Raw genomic sequence first — 7621 nt, 5'->3', positions numbered from 1 at the left:
TCATCTCGGCACTCAGCTAAGCAGTACCATCAAGATGATAATGTTGACACTTTTGTACTTTTTTCCATACTATTTTAGTATAAATAGTACCGTGGTGGCCCCGCACATTTGGAACCATTTTCAACCTCAACGAACGCTATTCCAATTCAGTTTGTCCCTTCATACAATTGAAAGACTTCTTTCAAAGTGAAGCCTCTTAGGTTAAAGTGGCAGCCCGATTAAGATTCAGGCTCACTTAGACTATTCAGTCCATTGTGAGTGACACCTTTCAATAGTGGATAATTTTCGCGGAGTAGTTCGCTGTAATATCACATTAGGGCCTGTTTAAGCATCCAAAAACGGGTCGTAAGCGTAGCGTTGCGTGTCAGCTGTTTGTTTTTGATATACGACAGCCCCTCCAAACGATTATCCAACATTTTCTCAACATAAACGTGTGGTAAGATTCAGAAAAAAAAAACAAAAATTTACGTGTCGTTGTAGTGTCAGCTGATAAAAAACACGCGGCATCGATTGAAAGAGAGATAAAATTTAGAATAACGTGAAATTTAATGTCAATAAAAAGTATTATTGTGTTGTTTTCGGTTAAAATTGACTTTGAGAAATTAATATTATTTATGAAATTAATTTTAAGTGTAAAAATTAATATTTTTCTACATGTTCTTGGTATATGGTCTCTAACAACCATGCAAAAATTGGTCCACATCGGTCCATAATTATATATAGCCCCCATACAAACCGATCCCCCGATTTGGCTTGCGAGGCCTCTAAGGGAAGCAAATTTCATTCGATCTGGCTGAAATTTGGTACATTGTGTTAGTATATGGTCTCTAACAACCATGCAAAAATTGGTCCACATCGGTCCATAACTATATATAGCCCCCATATAAACCGATCCCCCGATTTGGCTTGCAGAGCCTCTAAGAGAAACAAATTTCATCCGATCCGGCTGAAATTTGGTACATGATGTTAGTATATGGTCTCTAATGACCATGCAAAAATTAGTCCATATAGGTCCATAATTATATATAGCCACCATATAAACCGGTCACCAGATTTGACCTCCGGAGCCTCTTGGAAGACCAAAATTCATCTGATTCAGTTGAAATTTGGTACGTGATGTTAATATATGGTCTCAAACACCTATGCAAAAATTGGTCGATATCGGTCCATAATTATATAAAGGCCCCATATAAACCGATCCCCAGATTTGACCTCCGGAGCATCTTGGAAGAGCAAAATTATTCCCATTCGGTTGAAATTTGGTACGTGGTGTTAGTATATGGTATCCAACAACCATGCAGGAATTGGTTCCTATCAGTCCATAATTATATATAGCTCCCATATAAACCGATCGCCAGATTTGACCTCCGGTGCCTTTTGGAGAAGCAAAATTCATCCGATCTGGTTGAAATTTGGTACGTGGTGGTAGTATATGATATTTAACAACCTTGCCAAAAGTGGTCCATATCAGTCCATAATCATTTATAGCCCCCATATAAACCGATCCCGAGATTTGGTTTTGGAGCCTCTTGGAGGAGCAAATTTCATCCGAGTGAGTTGAAATTTGTGGATGACAGTCTTTCGTAGAAGTTTCTACGCAATCCATGGTGGAGGGTACATAAGATTCGGCCTGGCCAAACTTACGGCCGTATATACTTGTTTTCAATTAGGATAATCGCAAAAAATCATACGACGCCGTTATGTTACGGCTACGTTACATTTTAAGATGCATAACTACGCTTTTATTTCTAATAAGTGAACAGTGAACCAAATTCAGTCGGCCGTACACTTCTGGGATTTTGGTGTTGATAAGTTTTTTGTACAATGGAAAGAATCAAGCAATAATTCATTCCAATTTCACACGTTATATTCGCTGACTTGAGCAATTTATGAATTACAACATTATTTCTCAGAAAACATTTTTTCCGATTCAATCACGAAATTAATTGATGCTATTATCTTTTTAATTGAAATGTCTAAAATCACGAAAATGATAGTGATTAATTGGGCATCAAAAAATATTTTATTAAAAATTTAATTGATTTCAGAACAACTTTCAGTTAAATTTTTAATTGATTCAATTAAAAATTTATTTGGTTTTAATTAATTTTTTAATTAAACATTTTTAATTAATTAATTTTTTTATTAAACAGTAAACGTAACAATTTTCAACCACTTTCTTAACTGACCCAATGTTTTTAGTTTGATTAAAAGATTGATTGTTTGAAATAAATTTTTAATTAAAGATTAAAAACAATTCCCAATAATACTTTTAAATGGCTTTGTCTTCCCAGTTTGATTAAAAACTAAATTTTAAATTAAAAAATTTCAATTATGAACCTAATTAGCATAATGTTTCTAGTATGATTAAAAAGTTAATTAGTTTTAATTAATTTTTTAATTAAACATTTTTAATTAATTAATTTTTTTATTAAACAGTAAACGTAACAATTTTCAACCACTTTCTTAACTGACTCAATGTTTTTAGTTTGATTAAAATATTGATTGTTTAAAATAAATTTTTAATTAAAGTTTAAAAACAATTCCCAATAATAATTTTAAATGACTTTGTCTTCCCAGTTTGATTAAAAACTAAATTTTAAATTAAAAAATTTCAATTATGAACCTAATTAGCAGAATGTTTCTAGTATGATTAAAAAGTTAATTATATCAATTAAGTGTTTAATTGAAAAAGTTTTCAGCTTCAAATAACTTTTTAATTGGAACTATTTCGGTGACATTTTTTTCTGTGTTTAGGAAGGACCACAATAAAATCAATTTATCCTGACGGATCTCTTTCATAAGCTAAAAGGAAAAGGCCTTCGCCAAGATCCAAAAAACACCTTTTGGTTTAAAAAAAAGTACTATCGAAGCCTATTCAGTACAATTACAAGAATGCTATTTATCATCCCTGAGTATCAATTAGTGGTGGTACTAAACGTATATACACATGTGTACAGAAAAGTGTACGGTTTTTTTTTTAACGAATGTACGGTTTTTATACCCTTCACCACTAACGTGGTATAATAAGTTTGTGCATTTGTATGTAACGCCAAGAAAGAAAAGTCTGAGACCCATCGTTTAGTATACCGATCGTCTTAGAATTAAATTCTGAGTCGATTTAGCGATGTCTGTTGATGTATTTTTGTGTGCAAAGTACAGCTCGCAGTTTTAGTCCGATTGTCCTAAAATTTGGTATGGGGTCATGTTTCGGCTCAAAGACGATCCCTATTGATTTTGGAAAAATCGGTTCAGATTTAGATATAGCTGCCATATATATTTTTCACCGATCTGGTCATAATTGGCGTGTATATCAACCGATCTTCCTCAAATTCCGTACATCCCAATATTTTATGAGTCTCGAAAAACTTGCAAAATATCATCCAAATCGGTTCAGATTTAGATATAGCTCCCATATATAGCTTTCGCCCCATTTACACTCCTTTGTCCACAGAGGCCAATTTTTTGCTCCGATTTAGTTGAAATTTTGCACAGGGAGTAGAATTAGCATTGTAGCTATGCGTGTCAAATTTGGTGGAAATCGGTTCAGATTTAGATATAGCTCCCATATATAGCTTTCGTCCGATTTACACTCATATGACCACAGAGGCCAATCTTTTACTCCGATTTAATTGAAATTTTGCACAGGGAGTAGAATGAACATTGTAGCTAAGCGTGCCAAATTTGGTTGAAATCAGTTCAGATTTAGATATAGCTCCCATATATAGCTTTCGCCCGATTTACACTCATATGACCACAGAGGCTAATTTTTTGCTCCGATTTAGTTGAAATTTTGCACAGGGAGTATAATTAGCAGTGTTGCTATGCGTGCCAAATTTGGTTGAAATCGGTTCAGATTTAGATATAGCTCCCATATATATGTTTTTCTGATTTCGACAAAAATGGTCAAAATACCAACATTTTCCTAGTAAAATCGCCACTGCTTAGTCGAATAGTTGAAAAAATGACCCTAATTTTCTTAAACTTCTAATACATATGTATCGAGCGATAAATCACAAATAAACTTTTGCGAAATTTCCTTAAAATTGCTTCAGATTTATATGTTTCCCATATTTTTTACTAACATTGTGTTCCACCCTAGTGCATTAGCCGACTTAAATTTTAAGTCTATAGATTTTGTAGAAGTCTATCAAATTCTGTCCAGATCGAGTGATATTTAAATGTATGTATTTGGGACAAACCTTTATATAGCCCCCAACACATTTGACAGATGTGATATGGTATCGAAAATGTAGATCTACAAAGTGGTGCAGGGTATAATATAGTCGGCCCCGCCCGACTTTAGACTTTCCTTACTTGTTATATTTTAATTTTTTTTTATTGAATATTTCTGACTATTTATTAAGTAAAGACCTGTTTTGTTTTCAATTAATATCAGAATTGTCAGATGTTTATAATTATTATGTTTTTATTGAGAGTTATTTTTTTTTTTTCAAATTTCTGTTAGATTTTTCTGTCCACATGTGTATCCGTTACCTGCAGAAATTTACAAATATCCTCCCATTTAACCCATTTGTGTTGCGCAAACATCCAAATGTTTACCAAAATTATCATATCTTGATTTTAGCTATTTATAAATACAACTAAAATATTCAACAGGATTTCCATAATATTCAAGAGGGTGAAAGTTACAGAATTATTCGGTGCAACCGATTTTTTCGATATTTGTTCAAAACTATTTGTAAAACACTCTCGGAAACAAAATTTGTTTTATCCCATGTTGAGTTTGATCTTTCTATTCTATATTTTCTATTACTTTGTGTATATGTATTATTATAATTGTTTTTTTTTTTTAATTTTTTTCAACTCCCCTAAGTTTTGTTTCCTTATAACTTTTAAAACTATCAATCAAAAATCAACTTGAATGTAAATAATGTATATTATGTATATGTGTAATAAATATTTATATATTTTTTCCTAACTTTAATTATTTTAAGATATAGAAAATGCTATATATATACATATAGAAAGAGAGTTATTTATTATTATATGTAACTAAATAATAATAAACTAACAATGAAAACACAATACCTAAAACATTGAAATTTAAAATAAAAACATATTAAAATAATAAAAAGCAACTACAGAAAAAAAAACATATAACCGCTTTATACAATTTAGAAAAGAAAAACAAATGTAATGATAAACCAAATTCCACAACATGGTAAATATGGAATAATGATGGTAATTTTCAAATAAATTTCTTATTTTATGTCAAACAGCGTAACAGCAGTAACATCAACAAATAAAGTGATCATGTCATGGTTATATATATATATAACTTGTAAGTACGTAATAGATATTATATAAATATGAAAAATCATAAAAATATAAATTATTTGAAAAACCAAAAATCATATTGACAAAAAATACCAATGAAAAATATGAATAAAATAAAAAACTTGTTAAAAAAATAAATGGAGTTTTTTCTTACTATGCCCAAAAAAATATGCTGTATTAACACATTAAAGTTAACCTCTAATAAGTGGACACCTTCGAAATGTGGACAAAATTTAGGCGATCGTGAGTGTCCACCTTTGAGAGGTTTCACTGTATTTCTCAATTATATAGCAAGCATCGTTGGGCGCACACACAAGCCGATGTAAAAAAAAAAACTTTATTTAAAGATAACAAGCCATTTTAGTCGGTCCCTTTCTTTACAAACAAAGTATCAAATATACATTTTGGATATAGAAATCTATATATATAAAATTCAATCTATGTTTGTTTATTTGTTTGTTTGTTTGTTTGTATGTACCGAGTTGGCTCCGAAACGGCTGAACCGATTTACTTGAAACTTTCAGAGATCGTAGAGGGCGTTCATGTGGTGAAAATAGGGTACCTCATTTTTTGACACCTGGTCGCGGAGGGGGACCTCCCCTCCGTCGGACTTTTTGAAAATTGGACCAAAGTTGACCGATTTGCTTGAAATTTTCATTGAAGGTTGGGTTTGGTATCTAGACAAAGATCCGCTACTTTATATTTCGATATTTGGTGGCGGAGGGGGACCTCCCCTTTGCTCGACTTTTTTTTAAAGTACAGTGAAAAAACTAAAATTCTCTAGATTATCTGAGATTTACAGAGAACATGCGGTGAGGTTATGGAATTAATATGGGGTACTTGATGGTTTCATATGTGGACGGGGAGGGGGACCTCCCCCTTGCCCTACTTTTTTAAACTTGGAACAAAATTATGCGATTTGCTTGAAATTTTCATTGAATGTTGGGGTTGGCATCTAGACAAAAATCCGCTACATTATTTTTCGATATTTGGTCGGGGAGGGGGACCACCCCTTTGCCCGATTTTTTTTTTAAGTACAAACAAAACTAAACTCCCCCGACCTTAAATTTTACGGAAAAAAATGGGTTATGAAATTTATATCAGGTTCTTAATTTTTTAATAAAAATAAAAGGGCATAGGGAGACATCCGCTTCTCTTAAGTACATACAGAGAAACAAATAAACTTTTACCGAGTTACTTGAAATTTACAGAGGACTGGGGAGAGGTTACGATATTAATAGTTGATACCTGATTTTGTGATATTTGGACGGAAGAGAGGCCGCCCTTTTAGGCTTATAATTTGCTTGACATTTTCTGGGACGTTTACAAAAGATACGCTACATCACTTTTCGATATTTAGTCGGGGAGGAGGTCCTCCTCTAAAACTGCAAAAAAACAACAATTCTTAAGTTTTCTTGAAATTTACATAGGCAGTGGGGGAAGGTTATGAACGAAGAGGCAACCTTCCTTGCCCCACACTTGAAGGAAAGTTTCAAGAATTTTCAGGGAAGGTTAGGGGTGCTATTCACTACGGTGTTTGTCGATATTGTATCGGGGAAAGTGACGTCCCTTTAAAACAATAAGCAAAATTTAAACATCGCCGATCTACTTGAAATTTACAGGGAACGTGGGAGGAGGTGATTAAATTTATACATGATTTTTAAATTAGTATATGATTTTTCGATATCTGGTTGGGGAAGGGGAAAATTGAAATAAACTTTGTCGATTTACTTCGATAGAATTTATAGGGACCATTGAGTAGTTGCGAAATTAATATAGGGTACGTGATAGTCCGATATCAGGTCGGAGTGGAGCAAAGGTGGGGGAAGGGTTCCCTTTTGTCCGTTTTTTTTTTCTTAAATTGAAAGTAGAGGGTTGTCCGTAAATGGGAACTCGGTACATAATTTTGATTTTTGCACAGGCTTCTGCCAGACTTCTTTTTAGTAAAGAACTTAAATTTACATGAAATTGGCATCCAACGTAGAGGGTGCATCATTTTCCAACAGTTTAGCAAATGTTAATGTGGTAAAATTTTTTTCTATTTTTGCTTTTTCCGATTTATTGGATGGAAAACAGTAATTCTTTGTATGTTATTATAATATAGTGCTTAATTTTCAGATATGTTGAGGAGAAGGATACCCTTCCTTGACAAAACACACTTAAAATTCACAAGAAATATAGAAGAAGGTACACCCTCTCCCGCCGTATTTGTAACTATAAACGAAAAATCAAGTAGTCCGATTTGTTTAAAAGAATTCAAATCTTTTCCAATTTGTTTTCACCACGAAGGATATAGTTGACTAAGTTAACCCAAAATATT

The sequence above is a fragment of the Haematobia irritans genome, chromosome 2 (assembly GCF_050003625.1).
Source record: "Haematobia irritans isolate KBUSLIRL chromosome 2, ASM5000362v1, whole genome shotgun sequence".
Taxonomy (NCBI): Eukaryota; Metazoa; Arthropoda; class Insecta; order Diptera; family Muscidae; genus Haematobia; species Haematobia irritans.
This window is presented reverse-complemented; position numbering follows the sequence as displayed.